Source organism: Chinchilla lanigera, unplaced genomic scaffold, assembly GCF_000276665.1.
Source record: "Chinchilla lanigera isolate Chin_1 unplaced genomic scaffold, ChiLan1.0 scaffold00125, whole genome shotgun sequence".
In the NCBI taxonomy this organism is placed as follows: domain Eukaryota; kingdom Metazoa; phylum Chordata; class Mammalia; order Rodentia; family Chinchillidae; genus Chinchilla; species Chinchilla lanigera.
Genome location: NW_004955526.1, coordinates 3395095 through 3418741, shown reverse-complemented (window position 1 = coordinate 3418741; position 23647 = coordinate 3395095).

The following is a 23647-nucleotide window of genomic DNA, read 5'->3' as shown; positions in this document are numbered from 1 at the left end:
CTGGATCACAGCTGCTAAACGCACCTTGCCTGTAGGAAGCCACCCAGACCGAGGAGTCACATTTGCCCAGTACTATTCTGAGCCCACCTGCATATCAGGTGAATGAAAATGAAATAGCTGAGAGTCTACAAAAGTATCAGAGAAACATCTATGACCAAATCAAGCCTTCTGAATAACACAGGGTAATATTTAGCCAAGTACTCCGTGGGAAAGCATATGGGGAACAAAAATGACCAGCACGGCATGAAAACATTTTTAAAAGTTCCATGAGTTCCATGGGGTAAAACAGTTGAGGAAAATGATGCATAAATGGGTAAAATTAAAATGGAAAGAGGGAGAATTAGTGACAGTACTTTAGAAAATGAAGAATAAAAACGCAGAGAAGGTTTAGTAGTATCTAATCATATGTTATGCATTTTTTGGTTTACTGATTAGTTGTAGCAGTAGTAAAATAACTCACAAAGTGCTTTATTGCATACTGATTCTTCTTAATGACTTCTTGACATGAACCAGCCATTAGCTTCACAAGAAGGTGCAGACCAGTTAAAATGCAGACAATATAATAAGCTCAGTCTCGGAAATTCTACTCTAGTACATTTTTACTCTTTGATACATTAAATTCAGTATTTTCTTTTTAAAGATGAGCGCATCTTCAGTTACATTCAGACCACTTTTAGACAAGATGTATGCAAGTTAAACAGTGGTGAGTCTCACCCTGGGACATATTTTCGTCATCCTCCGCTTCCTGCTGTGGTCTCCCAGACAGACAAGGATTGGGAGTGGGTTTGGAAATAGGGGAGACAGGAGAATCACCATTCCTTGTCTTTGGGGTTTCAGGCTAAAATCTCGCCAATTTTTCTTTAATGTTTTCCTCATCTGTAAAAAATAACGACCTTTTTATGTGACTAGAAGGGTCTCCTTATGGGGAACTGCATTATAGCTGTACATGTTCTATTGACAAGGAACCTAGTTTTATTTTCTGCTTCTGGAATCATGTCCCCTTTATTCAAAAACTAGATGTTGGCAATTGTATGAATTTATTTTTTGCTCTTTGTCCAGATATCAATTTGATAATCACACATTTGCTTGTCAGTGATATATTTTAACTCACCAGTAATGCATTGGTGAGTGAACGAGGTCTTCTTTAGATGCAGTACTAGGCTCTTCCATGTGGATGTCATGTCATAGTCATGTCATTGCTGCATATGACACAGTGGTGTCGTAGTCATGTCATTGCTGCACTCTTTTCATGATATCAGAAAGGTAGATGGCTCTTCTGCAGAGAAGTCAATGAGTCACCTTAGTTTATGTTACAGACAGAGGCCAGATGAGTCTCTTTCCATGAAGGGCAAAGACTTCAACCAGTGGTGACTCTGACAGGGCCTCAGTGATTTCTTTGAGCAAATCTGAATGGATTCATGCAATACCTTTTCACTTCTGAAAATTATCTATGCCCAGAAATCACCTAGTAGGTCCATACTCCAATAAAAGAGTCTTAAATGGAAGATTTTCTTCTCTCTTTCAGTTCCTCTCTTAATTCTGTCAAAGTACATCTTGAATCTGAATGAGATGCAGACAAGCCTCACATACAGCAGCCAGGGGAATTCAGACCAAAGCATTTATTATGCTCAGGAGCCACAGCTGACACTCAGGGTTGCCAAATCCAGCGGGGTTTACACAGACTGCTTGTGGTTTTCATAAGCATTGACTGCAGCCAAAATGCTGTTTTGTGAGCTGAATTTTGATTCGATTGCCAAGTGACCAATGTGAACTTTCCATCAGTGTGAGGCTTTATTAAGCTTATTTATGGCTTTTTGTTTATGGGCTTCTTAGGTTGTGCAAGTATGTAATGTAAACATGAAAATTTCCTTCCAAATTACTGTCATGGAAGACAATGCTTTGTTTTGCTTCATTTCATATTGTTTTCATGAATCCTGAGCAGTTGGACTATGATCACATACACAAAAAATTAATAACACAAATCAACCCTTCAACAGATTTGAGGACATAAATAATTTTTATTTGTAAAGGGAATGGTTTCACTGCATCTTTACCTACCACTAAACTAATTACCTTTGCTAGAGCACTATAAAATATAATCAATTTTCCATATACCATATTGTAGAATAGATAATAAAAACAAAGAAGAATCCAAGACCCAAAGGGATTTGGAACATGGCGTTCTGCATGGAGATGGTGGGAACAGTGCAGGACTTAAACACAGTGACAGAACTGGACCCTAATTGAAACTCCCTGAGGACCCCGTTACTCTAGTATCTATCTAACGCACTTCTAAAAGCTGTGTGGTGTCAGTCATTTAGCCAGCATCTTGCACTACCTGCTATTCTTCCAAATTCATCTCATTGGTATTTATTATGTTAGTAGGGAAAGAAAAGCGTAAGCAGAGTTAATATTGTGGATGGTGCTCTTTCCATTAAGATTTGAATGTGCTTAGAGGAGATATGTTTTCCCTCTCCTAATTGTCAGTCTCTGCAAGACAGTGAGCAGACCTGAGAAAGGGAATGAGAAGCAGATGCTCCTGTTTTGAGTACTGGCTCCCAAAGAAAGAGCTCCTCCTGGGAAGGATGTTACGGACATGCATTCCCTTGGGCTTTGCAAAATAAAGGAGGCACAGCCAAGCAGGCACAGTGGCCCATGCTTGTAATCCCAGCCCTCTGGGAGGCTGAGGCAAAAGCATCTCAAGTTGGAACACAGCCTGGGCAACTGAGTAAACTTGTGAGACACTGGTTCAAAATGAAACATTACATAAAATAAAATGTTAAGCATGTAGCTCACAGTGAAAGGTCTGAGTACAATCCCCAATACCACAAACTAAAAAACAGAGTAAGAAGAGGTGGGGTGGGTGTGGAGGTCGTAAAGCAAACCATCCACTAGGAAATTCCCAAGTCTCCCGGATGAGTATTTGATAAAGTGGCGTGTACTTAGTATCACAAAGGCAAAGACAAAAGGAAATACAAATCTCAGGTAGTCATTAACCAGGAAATGTATTGCTCATGGAAATCTGCTCACTTATAGAAATTTCATTTTTTGATTTCTGCTGATACATCAGTGTTGTTGTTGCTCTGGAATCCTTGATATTTGTGTTTCCTTGTGGAAACTAACAGCACACAAAGAACTGGGCTAACTCCAACTACTCTTAAAATCCCAAACAGTATCCCATAAAACATTAGCTTTCATATACAATGCATTTTGTCACTATTATGAAGATAATTACAAAATAAATTTGATATCAAAGTTATTATTAATATTTAAAAACATTTTCAGAATATCTATTGCTTTTAAGTTTTTTTATTTTAAAGAGAAAAACCTGCAATAAGAAAATAACAACCACATAAACAAAAACAAAACAATGCAAAAAAAATAAAAACAATACAAGATTTCAAAATGAGATGACAGGAATTAACAATGGTTGTTATATTACATATTGTTACCTTCAGTGAAGTAGCTCAGATTACCAGATATAAGAATGCAAGATTGATCAAATAATTAAAGACAATAACAAGGAATAAAAATTAGAAATGATACAAAGCTTCATTAAACAAGATGATAAGAATATCCATATTTAATTTTGTAATTTCTTTCAATGATACCTAATACCAGAAATATTTTAAGTTTAAATCTATAATACAAAGTGTAATCATATGTAAGACTCATTCTTCCAGAGGCATTTTATTCAGAATAATTTCAGGATTTAATCTCTAGAAAAATTTTATTAGAGAACCTAAATGATATTAATACAGTATTTGACAAGATCTTTAAATAAAGTGAATGTAATACATGAAGATTATCTAATAAATGAAAATAGATGACAAAATTATCAGAATTTTGTCTCTTTTATCTCTGATAAAATTATCAGAATTTTATCTCAGAATTTTATCTCAATTATCAGAATTTTATTTTAACATAGATTCATTCATCATTGCTTTAATATGTTGAATAAAGAAAGATCCAAAAAATAAGAGGCTGGGGATTTAGCTCAGTGGCAAAAGCGCCTGCCTGGCAAGCGCAAGCTCGTGAGTTCAGTTCCCGGTACTGGAGAAAAACCAAAAAAAAAACAAAAAAAACAAAAAATGTAGTGTATCTCTGAGCTCTAGGTAAGATCATTTATTTGACCTCTACTAGCTCACAATCTTCATGTGAACAGACAGCTTCTTAAAAAAAGAGTTCCCGTTCATTCCTTGTTATATGTTGAATGCAGGCATGACCCAAACTTTGCACTAGTGACTAATAATGAAAAATGAGCAAGAGTACTGCTTGCCTTCCGTACCTTCACCTTCTACTTCCAGAGACAGCCACAGAAGTACATAGTCACCACAGGGTGTAACATGGGCCATAACCCTATTACACACAAATCACTGTAGCTCCCTCCTGCCTCCTGCTGTGCCTGGCCCTCTTCTGCCTGGAAACTTTTCTCAGCTTCCTGCCCTATCCCGTTCCACACAATGCTCAATCGCTGCTCAAATTCTCCCTCACAAAAAGGCACTGTATTCCTGCCTTAGCCCTTATCAATATCAGTATTTTATTTATTTTCTGACTTTTTCATTCAGCATTGAGTCACTGTGAGCAAGAACTCTGTCTTGTTCCCCTCCTACTCTGGGCTATCAGAAGACTGCCTGGCATTCCAGGCCAAAAACAAAGCAAAACAAAAAGAACAAACAGAAAAAAAACAAAAAAATATCAGTTGTTGAATAAAATGTAGAATCAATAACGGTGGCAAAACTAATGAGTTTTGTTTTTCTAAAACTTTCGTTTCTTCATCAAACTCTCATCATCATGAAGAAGGCAGCACGGAAATGAAATGATGCATCATTGAGGGGATGATGAGCAAGTCAAGGAGGAAGACAGGAAAGGGTGCTTTTCAAGGTCTTTGCTTTCTTTCATAGTTAGGAAGCCCAGGTTCTCCCACCGTCATGTCCCAAGAAACACAAGACCCCGGGCTCTGCTACTCTATCGGGAACTATGTCACTGTGCTTTCTTGTGCTGTGGAAATTAATTTGCCCTGTTCTCCACTTCTAAAATTAATGTGCTCTTATTAATTTAAATTATGACGAGATTAATTCAACATATTACCAATGAGTTCGCTAGTTTTTTCTTTTTAATAAGGTTTTTTTAAGGATTACATATGTTTCAATTCTTGTATCTGAGTCTTCTCCAGCTTTCATCTGTATTTGTAACAGCCAAATTCCATTCACTCCGGTACAATATTTCTCAGTTTAAAAATCATGATTAAACTGAAGGGATTTGTGTACATGAATAGGTGTCTGCATTTCCAAGTCCTACAGCTGGACATGACCTTTGGTGGGTCACTTTTCTTCTCTCTGCCTCTGTTTTATCAGTGATAAAATTTAAACAATTAATCTGCATCATCTGAGAAATGTGTATTCATCTCAGATGCCCATTTTTGGATTGGGTCTTTGAATTTTGGGGTCTGAATTTTTTTAATTCTTTATATGTTCTAAATAGAAGACCTTTGTCTGAGGGAAGTTGGCTAAAATTTTTTATCAATTCATGGATTTTCTTTCATTCCGTTGGTAATTTCTTTTGATGTGCAAAACCTTTTCAATAAATGAGATTCCAGTTCTTGATTCTTTGAAGTATTTCCCATGTAGTTTGGTTTTTGTTCATGAACTCTCTGCCATCATCTATGTCTTCAAGATTTCTAGTCAAATAAATATATGAAAAATGCATTAAAATCAAATAAATATATGAAAAATGTTCAACATCATTGGTCATTCAAGAAATACAAATTAAAACAACACTGAGATTCCACCTCACCCCAGAAAGAATGGCTATCATTAAGAAATCAACCAATAACAAATGCTGGAGGGCTGTGGGGAGAAAGGAACCCTTCTCCACTGCTGGGAGGAGTGTAGATTGATGAAACCACTGTGGAAATCAGTAGGGAGATTCCTCACAAAACTAGGATTAGAGGTCCCAGTTAACCCTTCTCCACTGCTGGGAGGAGTGTAGACTGGTGAAATCACTGTGGAAGTCAGTGTGGAGATTCCTCAAAAAACTAACATTAGCAGTCCCATTCAACCCAGCTATTCCCCTTCTGGGTACTTTCCCAGAAGAATTAAAAACATCACACCACAGTGATATATGTGCACCCATATTTATAGCAGCAGAATTTGGCATAGCTAAATATTGGAAATAACACAAATGCCCATTAGCTGAGGAATGGATAAAAGAGATGTGGTATTTTTATACAGTGGAATATTACTCAGCTATAAAAAAGATAAACTCTAGGCTTTATGGGTAAATGGATGCAAAAAGAGACTGTACTCATAAGTGAAATAAATTGGGTCCAGATGTGTAAAAGTTGAATTGTCTCCCTAGTGTAAGAACCTGAAAGACTAAATAAAACCCAAACATACAATAGGTATTATGAAATGGAAAGAAATTGCTCAAAGGGAGGAACAACTGGGATGAGGGAAAGGAGAAAAAGTTAAAAAAAAAAAGAAGAATGGGAATATAGATAGATAAATAGATAGAGAGAAAGAGACAGAGAGGTGATAGACAGATAGCTGGAATAACTGTACTGCTGATGTCTAATGGTTTATTGAAAGGAAGAGTTAATGCTTAATTTTTTGACCAATTTTGCATGCTTATATCTGATAATCTGAACAACTAATTGAAGACAACAATGTGCAAAATAACAACCATTAGTGAATTCCTACCATCTTGTCTAGTGAAACTCTGTATCATTTCTAAGGGGCTTTTTATTTTTATTTTTTATTATCTTTAATGGTTTGATCAATCTTGCATTCTTACATCTGGTAGTCTGAGCAACTTCATTGAAAATAACAATATGTAATGTAACTACTGCTAATTCCTATCATTTTGTTATGAAATCTTGTGTCATTTTTATTGTTTTTGCTTTGTTTTGTTTTTGTCTATGTTAATAATCTTCATACATTTTACAATATCATACATAGTTCTAAATTTTATGTAAATGAATCTGGACTCTATTGTCCTCCAACCTGCTTTTTCTTTCAAAACTGAGTTGGGGAGATTCATCCATACTGATACTTGTGGCTGTCCTTCATACTCTATGGGAATGCAGGGCAATTCATTCACATGCTATGTAATAAAGAATTAACTTAGCAAGCCTGGGTTACACACACCCTGGACATTCCAAAGAAACTTTTATTTCTTACTCATTCCTGAGAGGTAACCCTCTAGCTCCTATAGCATCCTGCTTGATAAGCATGTTCTTATTTACCTGGTGGCCTTAGGTGATCTCAGATATCCTACACTTTCAGTGAAATTTTTGGTGGAGAACTTGGACCTTGCATTATCAGCTTGATCATCGGAAGGACTAGAGACCACGGTCAGCCAGAGATGTGGCACATAAGCAGTTAGCCAAGGCTGTATTACTATGACAAATTCTTCAGAAAGGGTACTTGACACCAAGGCCTGGTAAGATTCCCCCACTGACAATAATTTGTGTTTGTTATCACACATTGTTGCTGAGAGAAGTAAGTGATGTTTGCACAACTCCTCTGGGAGAGGACAAGTGGAAGCTGGTGCTGGTGTCTCCTAGAGTGTGCACTTTGTGCCTTTTTCTGTTGTTGACTTAATGTGTATCCTTTGACTGTAATAAACCATAACCATGAAAATATTCTGCTGAGTTTCATGACTCCTTCCACCAAATCAGTAAACCTGCAGTGATTTGGGGAACTCCAAACACAGGTACACTCTCCTATTGGTACCATTGTTTCCAGATTTTTACCAAATCTTTGCTATTCCATACAATATACAGTATGAAGATATACTGAATATTTTTACATATCTGAGTGAAATTCCCAAGTCATAGGAATGGTGTTCTGAGACTTTGACTTGTTCTCCAAATTAGCTTTACCATTTCAGAATCCCCCTAACTTATCTTCACCAATAATTAGTATTACTAAGCTTTTTAGTTTTGAGGAGTTTAGTAGTGTAAGATTTGTTTCACTTTTTAAAATTCACATTTACCTGATAATCTGTGAGGTTGAACATCCTATGGTGTGATTTAGGGGTTTCTTTCCTGGGGATTCTTTAGGGGTTTTCTTTCCTGGAGAATTCCTGGGGATTCTAGTTATACCTTTTGGTCTTTTTTGTTTTTACAAATGATTTTAGAAGCTCTTTATGCATTTATAATTCATTACCAAAGGTTTGTAAATATGGCAAATATATGCGCCTGTGGATTACTAGGGGAAGCAGTTGAGCTGCAGCTGAGCTGGGGTTGGCAAACTCCTTGAGACTAGAGCAAAACCTGTCCCAAGAATATAGAATGCCAGAGGTTGACCATGTAAACAAGTTGACCTCTGGCTCAGTTGCATATCAACATGTGTCTGGCCTTGGTGTTCTTTCTTGTTAATTATATCACAGATAGCTCTGAGGATGTTTTGGCTTTTAGTGTTCTCAGAAAAACACCGAGACCTTGCACTCTCAATCTCATTGCATGCTTTTCCCCTTTTTTACCTTGTATAAATAACGATATTAGGGTTGGTAGTACCTCTCCATCAGAAAGGTCAGGTCCCACCAAGTCCCAGCTTTCCTTTCCTGTGTCTAGTGTCTTTTCAGTCTCCCATCATCCCCTTTCAAGACCCCAAGCTCTGTGCGGATTGTGGCAGATGGTGCCCAGCTATGGGGCCTGAGCACTGGGGGAGAGGCACTAAGCAAAACGAGATAACAAGACACTCTGGAAGTGCGCACAATTAAGATTAAGGTATGAAGTGCACTGAGTAATCACCTAGTGTAAAACTACAGGGAATTCAGGATTTAAGGATCATTCTTTGTATATTGAAATGCCTTGTTTAAGATTAAAGAGACATCTATTAAGAAGGCACAGCTTGCAGTCTTAATTTTTTTAGTTTCTTAAAGAAACTTGTCTATGGTTCCCAGACGAAGGAATAGTAAATTTATACACTTGAGAGAAAGTGGGAAAATAGCTAAGAGCAAGTTACATTGCCAAGGGGCCAGATAAGATCCCTCTCCTTCCTTTTTCTATATGGACTCATGACAGGGTGTTTGTATCCACACTCAGACAATGAAGAAATGGCAGGTCTGGAAATCATGGAACACTTATGCCATACAGTGCAAGGGTGTGAGTCACTAAAATCACCTGAGCCCTCGGCACCTTTAGGATGAGCCTCATTCACAGCTCCCTGAGTATGATTAGGAAGAACATGACACCTCTGGCTCAGAGTTCGAAGAAGATGAGAGAGTAGGGTCTGCTGTGCCACAAATGGCTGCACTGAAATTAGCTGACGCAACAGTGTCAAAATCAAAAGTAAAAATATGTTGCTGTGTGAGACCAATGACTTCCCTTCTCTTCCCAGTTCAGCAGGCATAACAACAAGCTAGAAGGACTGGTGAGGATTTGTCTGGTTTTTGTATTGGGACTTACCCCATTCTTGGAAGACTTGATCCCCAGAACCCATAATAGTTTGTTCAAGAACATGAGGTTATTCCCTTGAAAACACTCAAAGAACTAAATCCGGCCATATCTATGTATAGCCCTACAGCTCCATTTACCATAGGGCTTCTTGAGAGAGTTGCCTAAGAAGTTTTCATTGCAGGCAATTGGCAGAACATAGCAAAGCCTACCTAATACCAGGTGACTATTTAATGTGGAAGACAAATTGGGCAGAGCTGTATGCTGAGCAGGCAGATAAAAACAGGCAACATAATGTCCCACTTACTTTAGAAATGTTAACAAGAATGGGACAAATGTTAAAAGAAAGGGGTGGCTGACCAATTAACTTCTAACATTCAATGTTACCAACAGCTTAATATCACCAGAACCCAACCAGGGAGGGAGCTGCTCACCAAGGGCAAAATCTCTGTTAATTTTTGTACTGTTAGGCAGGGACCTGAAGTTTGAGAAGTTTGTAGCCCAGCTGTTACAAGCCCTGAAGAGAACAGTAAGTGATTCAATTTCAGGGCAAAAGCTTGTGAAGCAACTGGCATTTGAAAATGCTAATAAATATTGCAGGAAGCCATTAAGAACTTATAGAAAGAAAGCCTCCCTACAAGAGATGACAAGGATTTGTACAAAAATTGGCCCAGCCTATGTATAGGGTGGCATCTTAGCAGCTGCTATACATTGGGTTTTTAAAGGAAATGGTACTAAATCAAAAGGTACATGTTTTGCATGTGGAATAAAAGGACATTTTTCAAGAAATTGCCATTCTCCTCAGGTTAATAACTAAAAACAGACAGTAGAGACTAAAAAACCCCAGGCCTTTGTCCTTGTTGTCGTCAGGGACACCACTGGTCTAATGCGTGCCAATCTCATACTGACAGCAGTGACAATCCTTTGTTAAGAAATGCTTCACGGGTCAAACCCCATCCCAACACAGTGGGGGCACTTTCCATGGTGAGTCCCAGCCTTCTCTGCCAATACGGTAAAGAGCTCGGTCCAAGACCTCTATAGGGCAACACCAGGCAGTGCAGGATTGAACCTCTGTCCCACCTCTACCTTTGTGCTAACTCCAGAGATGGGACTGTAGGCAATTCCTACAGGAGTCTACTGTCCCCTGCCCTCTGGGACTGTGAAACTGCTCTTGGGATGTACAGCGTTAGTTTATAAGGGCTCCATGTTATCCCAGGAGTTATAGGTTCAGATTATACTGGAGAATTAAAGTTACGGCCAGTACCTCTAATACAATTATTCAAGTGTCACCAGAAAATAAAATTGCTCAGTTAGTGTTAATTCCATCATAAAGATGAGACAGAGTCTACAAAATAAGCCTCCAAGTGATGCAGGTTTTGTGTCTTCAAACAGGAGAAGTGTGAGCTTATGCTAAAGAGAGATGGAAAAACTTCAAAGACATTTGGGACACTAGAGCTGATATCTTGGTCATTTCTAAGAATCACTGGCCTTCTGCCCAGCCTATTGATATTCCTAATGTGGACCTACAGGGAGTAGGTCACATGGATGATCCTGACAAAAGTGCTTGGCTCTGGAGGTGGGTAGATCCAGAGGAAACCACTGCCTACTTTACACCTTATATTTCAGAACATCTCCCCGTTTCCTATAGCAAATCAGTACAAAACTATACAGACTTATGAGACTTTTAAAGAGTTATTTTATAGGAAAACCACCGCTTGCCACTCCTCTTACCATTTCTCACAGAAATGAGGGTGGGGGAAGGAACAGGATCAAGCCGGCACAAGCCGGCAGCAGGAGCAGGAACCAAAGAATTACACCACTCAGCATGGAGCCTGGCCCAGGCAAGAGAAGTGGGAGAAGCCCAAAGGCCTGTTTTGTGTTGTGTCAGCTGTACTGGGAAACACAAGCTGTGTACCCTGGCTCAGGACACCCAGTGGCAACTGCACATTTTCCTGGAGCTCACTGGACAGCCACAGCTCACCTTTTCAGAATCTCAATCAGTGTAGAATACCAGCACCCACCCTTTCTCAGGCGCACACCCACTCTTAACATTAAATGCCTGCAGCATGGGCAAGAACAAAAATCTGTGTGAGCACGGTCATAGTGACCCAGGAGCAGGGCACAGCCCTGGCAAATGATAACCCAAAGGTACCAGCAAAGGAAGTCTATATAAGAGATAATATTAACCTAAATTTTATTAAGGCTTACAGGGAAAATTGTTAGAAGAAAAGATGATCTAAGTATGTCACAGAGGATGTGGAGATAACTGAGCTGGAAGCTACATAAAAAAAAACAGAAAAGTTTCCAATATTATTAAAACAAAATAAAATTATATATAGTATATGTATATATATAGTGTATGTAATACATATATATTCATATATATATATATATAACTTATAGAAAAAAGGTTTTATTCCTTCCAAATTCTTCTTGTAAGAAATCTCTGCTGATTGACCTAAAAATAATTCTGATTAGTCTATTTATAATTACAAACTTCTAAAATTATAAAAAAATTACTATAATTCAATTTGGCTAAAAATATATTTGACTGCACTCTGATTTTATAGATTTGTCTTATTCATACTTGTTTGTTTGTCTCTGTGTCCAATCTGTAATAGGCTGTTTTATTTGAGCTCAATAAATTTTTCTTCATTTTGCATTTTTGGATTTTTGAAGCATTTGTCCTATATGTTTCCACCAAAGTTGCCAGATCCTCAAAATGATATTAAAATTGGTTTTATAAGTGTAATGCATATTGTTTATACATTATGACTTGAGAGTTTCTCATTGTTCAAAAATAATGTGTTAAGTGATATGATCTGGTTTTCATAAGTCATAAAAAATTGTTAAAATAGCTGAACAAAAATCCCTTAGAGTGAGGAGAGATTATTGGACAGAACTCCAATTAATGAACAATGAATTAGCTGCATGAAATAATAATTATCCAGTTCTTGTTCTTTAATGGGAGACCCCCAGTGATCTCCATAACATTTTGTGAGATACTCCAAAAATATTGTTCAAAATATATTATTATGATATATTTACATTGGTTATTGTCAAAAAGTTAAGTTTTCTAAAAAGAAGAAAATAAGCTTCTCTGATTTAAAGATGCTCTGGTACAAAGCAAAATTAAGAAACAAAAGTTTTCATATGGCTATGACAATTGATTGTTGCTAATCTCATGGTGTAATTTATGTATTAATGCCTTCCAGATGTACAGGTCTTTTAAAATGTAAAACTAAGATTGTTCATGATCATAAGCCTTTTCTTCAGCTTTAGACATTTGCCTTTCTCTTGTGCTCCAGCTATTTCTGATAACAGGTTCGTGAAGCCAGAATGAAGTCACCAATCAATGATAATATTTTAACAAAACATATGTGATATGCATGTTATGTATATGCCACTATACTTAAAAAGATTTAGACATTAGGCAGTTTGGAATTTATCACACACTTTAATGACATTCCATTGAAAGACAAATTAGGTGAGAGCTTCTTATTTACTAGGTAAAGATGACTCACTAAAAATGATTACTCTATGTCAAAATGAAAACTTAAGTATGCTAGAAAAATGCCATCATGATTGTCATGCTGGAATATTATGTATAACTTCTGTTCTCAATTTTTCTCTGTAAAACTATGTAACTGTTGTCTGTCAACATTATATAGGGATTCAACTACTAGAACATCCATGGTTGGTGAAAAAACAACAGTTCTCTGGCTATACTTTATATTTCAAGGTGCTTGATATTCAGATAAAATTATAATAGTTAAAATTCACTACTCACATTACAATGTAATGTCATTAATCATCTCTTCTGGATGTTCAATTGAGGTTTGGAGACCAAAACCTAGAAAGATAGATGGGTTAAGAGGTGAGCCAACATTTTGGCCCTGGTCCTCCCAGGTCAACAAGGACCCAGGACTTAAGGGAAACTTTTCAGTGAAATCCTATAACTCTAGTGAGTTATACAACCTCCTGCCCAAAGAGATGGTTGGATCACAGAAAAAGGAGATATACATTATATAATGTGCCTAAGGAGAGTCTCCAGGAGAGAAAGGTTTCCCAAGCTTTCACAGAAAGCAACTTGGCCAAACAATGGTTGTGACTAATCCAGATGGCTGACACTGACAGAAGAACTGAGAGATGCTGCACTTGATCCTGAGGAGCCTTAAATGATCTTGGTAGATAGCAAGAGATTAAATTTAATTAATATAGGTCTCTTTTTAACTTGTTCTTAAACATCCAGCAGAGAAGTGTAACTTAAAAATGTATAAAACAATGCCATAGTAATAAGATAATATAAAGAGGAACTCAAATAATTGACACCTTCTGGTGATTTCGAGCTACACTGATAACTGGCTACTGTTCTGGGTTAACAGGCAATATAGGGATAAGTTGTTAAATGCAGGGAGCTAAAATTCTTGGGCTGGAAATTTTTAGCCTAGATGAGTAAATCCACTCAGAGCAGGAAAGGTTAAAGACAAAAAAGTCTTCACATTAAAAACATTGCTGTAGGGGATGTAGCTCAGCAGCAAAGTGTCTGCCTGGCAAGCACAAGGTCATGAGTTCGATTCCCAGTACTGGAGAAAAAAAAAAAAAAAGTTGCTGCAGATGCCAGGGGAAGAGAGGAAAAATAAAGACTTCCCCAAGGAAGGTCTTCTTCAGAGTCCTCCAAACACAGCTCCTTCAACTCCAATGTGATCATCCATCACTTGCAACTAAGAAGTAGAAATGGGGGAGATGTGGGGAACAGTTGAGCTGAAGCTGAGCTGGAGGTCGGCAAACTCCTTGAGACTAGAGCAAAGCCAGTCCCAAGGACATGGAATGCTAGAGGCAGACCATGTAAACAAGTTGACTTCTAGCTCAGTTGCATATCAACAAGTGCCTAGCCTTGGTGTCCTTTGTTGCTAATTATAACAAAAATCTCTGAGAGTGTTTTGGCTTTCAGTGTTCCCAGCAAAACACTGAGACCTTGCACTTGACCCCATTGTGTGTTTTCTCCCTTTTTTTGTATATATAAAGACTCTGGAGTTTGGACATTGTTGCTGCCTCTGCATTAGAGAGATCAGGTCCCACCTGGTCCTAGGTTTCTTTTTATTCATCTTGTTTCTTTTTAATCCCATTGCTCCCTCTCAGAACTCTGCTCCCTGAACAGGTCATGGCAAATTATCACTTCTGTGTGTGCTGAGAAATAATAAATGCTGCTTTTGTTTCCCATTGAAGTAAGTTTTCCCCCCACAGCATTTTTATATAAGTACCTTGTTTTCACTCAACCTCTTTAATTAATACATCTTCTATTTTAAAGAAAGTTTCCACAAATAAATATCCCCTCTATTTCTTCCTTGTCTATTCTCTTTTATCTCACTTTCATCAATAGCACATTTACTAATTGCTGCAGCTGGATTAATAAAACTCAACTTAATTAAATCTTGATATTTAGGCAGTTGTATCTATAACATCTTGTTCTTGCACAAAATGATTTTAATATAATGGGAATTGCATAATTTTCACAAAAGCTCACTATTGAGCTTTTAGTTGAAATAACACCATATACAAATGAACAAAGAGTATACAAAGGTACAAAGAGTACATATTTGCAATATTTAATCTATATTATATGGTGATTCCATTCCTTACATTATTTTCAATATCTTTCAGCATAATTTTTTCTTTTTCTATTTTCTCTTGCATCTAGTTTGTTACTTTTACTGGTTGGTACTATTTCAATTTTAGTTGCTATTGTAAATGGTATTAAAATACTTTTAACTGTTACATGTGTAAAAACATATCCAATTCCTAAATATTAATTATGAGTCTTGCTACACATTCATCAGCTCTGATAAATGGCCTGTACACTATGCAGGATTTCATTTCCAATCAAGTATATCATCAGCACATAACGACAAATTTTGTTTGCATTTCCTTCTTCAAAATGACTTTAGATTTGATTATCCTAATATACCACTGGGAAATTCTGCCTTGGATGTTATAGGTCATTGGTCACTCATACCACACATCCCATGTGATTCTAATGGCCAGAATCTAAAACATCCCCAACAATCAGGGAGGTCACATTGGTCATTGTAAAGGTCCATGCTGGTACTCCTTACACAGTACTGTTCAGATACCTGAACACAGAGTCTCTCTAGGGATGGTGGTTTAATTCTTCTATGCTATGCTCTAGATTTTTTTTTTTCAGTACCAAGAATCTAACTCACAACCTCGTGTTTGCCAGGCAGGCGCTGTGCCACTGAGCTAAATCCCCAGGTTATGCTATGCTCTAGATTCAGAAATCTTTGCCAATCCTGAGAGTCCTGGATCTCAGACACGCCACCTGTGACCATTTCCTCAGGGATCTGGCTGCCTCAGGTTATCACCACACTTCCATGGGGACAAACAGGATGTGAGTTCACCATTCCCTATTTGTCCTTTGAATACAATCAGAGGGTCTATCTACATGAGGTACACATTCAACACAATCCCAAGTAAAATACCATTAATATACCTCAAAGATCTAAGGAAAACATTCCTAAAATTCATCTGAAACCAGAAGAGACCTAGAATAGCAGAAGCAATTCTGGGCAACAAAGGAAAGGCAGGAGGCATCACAATTCCTGACTTGAAATTATGCTACAAAGCTACTGTAATAAAATCAGCATGGTACTGGCAAAAAGATCAGACCTGAAGATCCACGAAATAGATTAGGAGATGCAGACACAACTACAAACACACTTGGCCACCTAATCTTTGACAAAGAGGCCAAACATGTTCAACAGAAGAAAGGTAACCTCTTTAAAAAGTGGTGTTGGAAAAACTGGCTTTCCACATGATGAAGACTAAAACTAGAACCATATCTATCACTATGCACTAAATTAAAGTCAAAATGAATTAAGATCTAAATACTAAAACAGAAGCACTAAGTCTACTGGAAGAGAAAGTAGGTAGAAATCTGGAAGACATAGGGGTAGGAAGAAAATGCATAAACAAAAACCAAACTGCACTGCAAATGCCTCAAAGAATCAACACCTGGGATCTCCTCTTATTGAAAAGATTTGCACATCAAAAGAAATCACCAACAGGGTAAAAAGAAAACCCACGAATTGAGAAAAAATTTAGCCAACTTCCCATCAGAGAAAGGACTTCTATCTAGATCATATAAAGAATTTTAAAAAATCAGACCCTCAAAATTCAAAGACCCAATCCAAAAATAGGCATCTGAGATGAATGTACACTTCTCAGATGAAGAAATACTAATGGCAAATAAATATATGCAAAAGTGTTCAACATCACTGGTCATTCAAGAAATGCAAATTAAAACAACACTGAGATTCCATCTCACTCCAGAAAGAATAGCTGTCATGAAGAAATCAACCAATGACAAATGCTGGAGGGGCTGTGGGAAAATAAGATACCTTCTCCACTGCTGGTGGGTGTGTAGACTGGTGAAATCACTGTGGAAATCAGATTCCTCACAAAACTAGGATTAGAGGTCCCACTTAACCCAGCTATTCCCCTTCTGGGTATTTTTCAAGAAAAACTGAAAATATCATACATAGCGATATATATGCACCCATGATTATAGTAGCACAATTTGTCGTAGCTAAATCTTGGAGACAAACCAAATGCTCTTCAACAGAGAAATGGATAAAAAAAGATGTAGTATTTTTATACAATGGACTATTACTCAGCTATAAAAAAGATGAACTTGAAGCTTTTATAGGTAAATGGATGCAACTAGAGACCATACTCATAAGTGAAATAAACCAGACCCACATGTGTAAACATTGTAATGTCTCCCTAGTATAAAAAACCTAAAGAGTAAATAAAACCCAAAAGGTACAATAGACATTGTAAAAGGGAAAGAAATTACTCATAAGGAAGGAACAACTGGGATGAGGGAAAGGAGAAAAGAAAGAAAGAAGAAAATAGATAAATAGATAGATAGATAGATAGATAGATAGATAGATAGATAGAGAGGTGATAGATAGATATACACACACAAGGATAGCTGGGATAATTGTACTGCTGATGTCTGTTTATTGAAAGAAACAGTTAATGCTTAATTTTTTTCTTGTTAATTTTACATGCTTATTTCTGGTAATCTGAACAACTAATTTGAAGACAACAACATCCAGTATAAGAATGATTGTTGAATTCCTACCATAATGTTTAGTGAAGTTCTGTATTGTTTCCAATTTTTTAGTTACTTTTTATTCTCTTTAATTGTTTGATCAATCTTGCATTCTTACATCTGGTAATCTGAGGAACGTTGCTGATGATAACAATGTGTAATATAACAACAATTGTTAATTCTTATCATCTTGTTTTGAAATTCTGTATCATTTTTATTGTTTTGTGGTTTCTTTTCATCTTTGTGTTGTTATTTTATTAGTGTTTATTTTCTCTTTAAAGTAAAAGAAGAAGAAAGTGAGCTACCAAACCCAGAAATACATGCAGGAATCTTAAATGCATATATTTAAGTGAAAGAAGTTCACCTGAAAAGTCTACCTAACATATGATTCCAAGTACATGATATTCTCAAAAGGCAAAACACTACACAGGCAGTAAAAATGATCAATGGCTACCAGTGGTTGGGGAGAAGAGAAGAACAGATAAAGAAATGGAGAAAATGTCATTTTAGAGCAATGAAACTAACCTGTATGATATCATAGCATAGAATTATTAAACTATGTATTCATCAAAACCCATAGAACAGTGTAGCACAAAGAGTGAACCCCACAAATAAACCATTAACTTTAGTTAATAAAAATATTTCAGTACTTGTTAATTAATAATAACAAATATAATTCAAGAATTCATTTTACAGCTGTGTGTGAGGGCTTGGGAGATAGATACATGCACTATTGTCTTCATCTAATTGCAAATATAAAACTGTTTTTAAAGTAAAATGTATTAATTTTTAAAAGAAAATTATCACAATAAGCAGACAAAATAGTTACATCCAAATCAGTGAATACTTTCAGCCAGTTATGCATGTTCCATTAATTTCCACACTATTTACTACATATGCACAGAGTGTTCCAGACATCACAAAATGTATTGATATAAAATGTCCATGAAGACAATAATATTTGTCATTGAGATTTGTGTCATTGATATATCCCAAGTGAATGTCACAGATAGGCCCTTCACAATCAATTAGTAAAATAATTTTTAATTAACATATAAATTAATAATTAATAGAAATAGATAAAAGGGAAGAGAATTTGGATAGTGTTTGAAGAGAATCCCCAATGGATTTTTAAAAAAACCTTTGGAGTAAGGCAAGAGTATTATTATAAAAACAGCAACAATAACAAAAGAAGAAATAGGGCCACATTGGGAGGCTCCATTGGTAAACCAGTTGCCTGTGATCTATGGAACTATTAGCATGGTTGACTACTTAGAAAAGATTTGAAAAAGACACCTGTTCTTCTTAGTTGGTGGGGAGAGCTAGAATGTACACCAGTTTCCCTTTTTTCATCATAGATAAGTGAATTGCCTAAGAACTTCTAGTGCCAATGTTCAGGATGGGTGTGCTCCTTAAATATAAACCAAGTTTCTGTCCCTTATTTTGCACATGGAAAAGTGCTTTAAAAAGTTGAACTGAATTAGGGGAATTTCAGGAGATTTTATGACTTCACTGAGATAGTTTTCCCTAGATACAATATTTTCCTTAAAACACTCAAATCTCAGCTTAGAAAGATTGAATTGCATATGAATGTTAATATAAGTGGGGCTGGGGATTTAGCTCAGCGGCAAAAAGCGCCTGCCTGGCAAGTGCAAGATCGTGAGTTCGGTTCCCAGTACAGGAGAAAAAAAAAAAAAAAAAAAAAAAAAAAAAAAAAGAATGTTAGTATAAGAACTAGAAGAAAATTTATGAAAGTGTTCAAATAAATAGAGTGTAGAAACAGTAAGAGAAAAGAATGTCCTGTTGACTATAATAATTGTGAAATATTTATCTGGCTAAAGATGGCATAAAATGATAATATATAATTATTAACATTTTCAATTTTAAATATTGGACTAATATTCACTAATTAAAGATGAACAAGTATTTTAAAAAATCTAGTAGATAATTCCAAGCAATAGAAAATCACAGGATTAAACATACACTTAAAATTTTCAGTCAGTGAAGCAATGTTAATAGGGTCATTATTTCCTTCTAATATGTAGGGAAATATTTAAAACATTGATTTTACCCAATTATCCAGTGTTGCCAAGAATGTAGGTAATATGAAGAATAATTTGTTTCAACATTTTAGTGGCCAAATTGGCAAGTTTATCAATAATAATGACAATTATTTACTGTGTGCTATATTTGCTATGAGTACTTTCAATTAACTTTGAATCTCTACTTGATTTTTGGTGATATAGATACTATTATTATCGCCCATTTTACAGGTAAATAAATTGAGTCATGAAGAGTCAAGTAACTTGTGTAGTAAAAAAGTATCATTTATCTAAGAGGCAGAGACACTGAATTTAAACCAAGATATGATGGCATGAGTGTTTGTTTCCCTACTGTATCTGTAATACAACCTCACATGTCTCATATATTGTAAAATGTGCTCAAGGTTTTGTTTTTATTTAGGGATGATGAGTCCAACAGATGGGGAGGTAACTGCTATTACAAAGATAGTTTGTGGTTCCAAGTTCATCCCAGCACCCACCTCCATGCTGCATTTTTAATCTCTATATATCAGCCTACCCTAGAAAGGAAAATCTCTCCAGGATCACTGATGCCTCAGATTGCAGAGCATCAAGAATATAAGAAAAATATAAGAAAGAATACCAAAAATAATATTTTCTGGATACATGTGTATTTTCTTTGACTCAGAAATTTGTCATTTGGAGGTTATCCTATAAAAATACACTTCAGGAGAGCACTGTAAACACATGTGCTGAATACAGCGGTGCTTACACCTGCTGACATTAGGAAACAGCATATGTAACAATTGATTGAACTGATTTTTCTATAAACAGAGTGGGTTTATAGCTCTAAATGGAAATGGAGAGCAATTGAGATGGTAGGCTGTCAGCGGGCCTTATCTTTGAGAGAGAAAGACTAAGCATGAAGAAAATACTCTATCCCTATCTGAATGTTGTAAGAGGAGGTCCTAGTTTTTATAAAGATTATTTCCCATTTTACATCCTAGTAACAGCAGAACTTATAAGTTGATTTGAAAGATAAAAGGCTGCAAAGAAAAAAGTAACTGTGGCATTACTTTTGAAGGAAATAATGATTCCATTGTTTGTGGAAACTAAGAAGTGAGGCTGTGCCTAAGGAGGAGGAAGTTGGGCTCCAGCAAAGTATTGCTTGAGGGACAGAAGTTTCTGAAGAGTTCTAGCCACTGGCTAGGAAAGGACAATGGTTCTTAAACTTTAATGTCTGTCAACGTCATGAAGGGCTCCTTAGGATAAGATTGTGACCTCTGCTCCTCAACCTCAGAGTTCTGAGAGTCTGTGGTAAGGCCCCAAAAGGTGACTTTCTCACAAGCTCCAAGGTGATACTGATACTGTGAGTGTAGAGACCAGACTTTGAGCTCCACCCTGAAAGAGGAGGAGCTGTTGAAAGGGGACACCAGCTTGGAGAGGTCTTTTTAACCACTGAAATTATTGATTAGGTCAAGGGACCCTAACAAAGGAACCACCAACCACACCAGTGAGACTGGGGGAGCAAGGCAAAGCCTCCACCAGAGCGCGATGCCTGGAATCTTGGGCACCAGGGTGTGGACAGAGCTACTGTTCTAGTCTGACAAGAATCCTAAATGCTTAGCCAATTAAGGAGTATCTTTTTAAGCAACTATTTTATGCAAGTGGCCACAAGATTAAAATTTCAGGTCAATCCTTATGTCTGGAGTGCTCATGTTGATACAGGAAAATAAAAACTCCCAACCTGAATGATATCTAGGACGAGTTCATGTTCTCTAAAATCGAAGAATGAATTTTAGGAACAACAGAGGTTAACAGCAGAGTATATTTATTGAGGGAAAGAAAGCTTCTGTCTAAGAGAGGGACGGAGGGGGGCTGAGTGGGACCCTTCCCCTCCCAGGGACTTTATAGAGCAAAACCCCGAGGTGAGGCGGGTCCAAGACAGGGGGAAAATGAGAATAACAAGGTGAGCATGAGGTGGGACAAAACTATGGTCAGCCAATAAGATTACAAGTATAATAGTTCAGGTAAAATTGAGTAAACTGGGATCAAATAGGGAAGCGAGTCACATAGCAAGCGGGCATGAATACAGAACAGGGGCTTTTTCTGTAGGAGGTTGGGCTGGTGACTCTTTCTGGCTTTTTGAAGGTGGTTGTTACCTATGTAGAATATCAATCCCTGATGTTGACACCTAGGGAGGTATGTGGGTGCATTTGTTTAGTCCCTTTGTCTTGAGGTCTGGCCCACATGTATCTTGTCTTTCCTGTTGGCTACTTCAAGGTTTGGCCCTGTCTGACTGCCTATAATACTTCTAACTCAGCTGCCTATAACAATGTGGCCAAGTCACGCATGGAGTTTTGAGAACCCCAAAAGAGGAACTGAAAAATTTTACAACGTGAAGTCCAGGTTCCCGGGAAATTAATTGGCAAAAACATGTTCCAACTTTCTGAGCCTCTCCAATAAACACTTGAATTGTTTTGTGGAACCTGACTGTGTGAAAGGTCCTGTTCTTTTGCTAGGATAATGTCACAAGAGTCTTTTGCAATATATCACATTCTTGGAAAAAAATAGTATAAAATCCTAAATCTTTGTTTCAAATTTTAACCAAAATCACATAAAATTGGAGTTTTGTTGCCATTTTACTTCCAGGATTCTGGAGCAAGTGGTGAAAGACAATACCAATTAATAGTTACGTTTGTTTGATCTCAGATCAAGTGTGTCAGAATTTGCACAGAACTAGTCTTTAAAAACTTATCAAATTGACTTAGATTATAAAATGGCAAGAAATTATGCTTTTTTGTTCATTTTTGTTACTTAAAGGTAGCTTCCTCCATGCCAACTGATTTTCAAAAGGGACAATAGTGGTAAAGGGAATACTACTAACACATGTTGTTTTATAAATAAAGCCCAAAGTTGAAACAAAAATAAATCATCTCAAACACTAGAATTTTACTTAGTCAAATATTATTCTCAATGTGAAATATTTACAAAGTAAAAACATACATTGCTTTTCTTTATAAAGCTAATATTTATATTCTATGTTCAATGTTTAAATTAGAATGTTGTTCCTTTGAGAAATAAGGAACTTTCTGATAACTATATGTTTCCTTCTGAATAATTGATTGTACTAAAAACTTTCATGACATAGTGTTCATCTGTTTCTGTTTATGATTGCTCATTTTATGATGTTACGATTACGTGATCATGGCAATAATCGAGTGCAGTGACTAGTTCTTGCACCACAGATTCTCATACTTACTGTGGAACAGCTGATAATGGGGGCAGTAGTTGGTGAACAGGGATGAAGAAAGTGTAAGATGGACAAATGGTATTTACAGATGAGCAACACAATTCGTGACTATTAATACCAAGTACTGAATCACAGTTGATACAACCTTCCTTTTTAAGGCTGCTAAAGGACTTTGGCACCAGAGGACTGAGGCGTTTCTATCTACCCTGTTGCCATGGGATTGTACTGCCCTCTTGTTCGCACGCTGAGCCCACAGCACCAGCAATGGGTGTTACTTATACTGGGGGTTCTCCCAGGCTGGGAGTAGAGGACCTATCTGGAATCCTTAGAATCAGAAAGTGTCATTTCTACAGTGGTTAAGTTCTCCCTTTGTTATGAGTGACTTATTTTGCTTGATATTTTTGCTTTTCACCTAGCACCATTGATAGCTGTATGGATATGTTTTAATGTCTGTGTGTGTGTAAGTGTAACTGACTTTTTTACATATTAACATAAAATGAATTATCCTCTCTGAGCATAGAGTGTAAATATATGCATCATTACCTCCAGAGCTTTGCTCTTCTGTTCTGCTTAGAAAAGAAGAAAAAAAAATATCTTTAACTTAGAGAAAGCACAAAATATTCAACATGAGACAAAAATTCATACTAAAAGCACACATTGTATTTTATATGACTGGTGTATGTATTTTGTGTTTTAACATAAAGTGAGTATGTCTCTGCTGATAAAACTTTCATGACATAGTATTCATCTGTCTATATTTTATGATTACTTAGATTTGACTGAAATTTTGGTTTTACTTTTAAAAAAGTAAATTTTTCTTAACAAATTAGTAA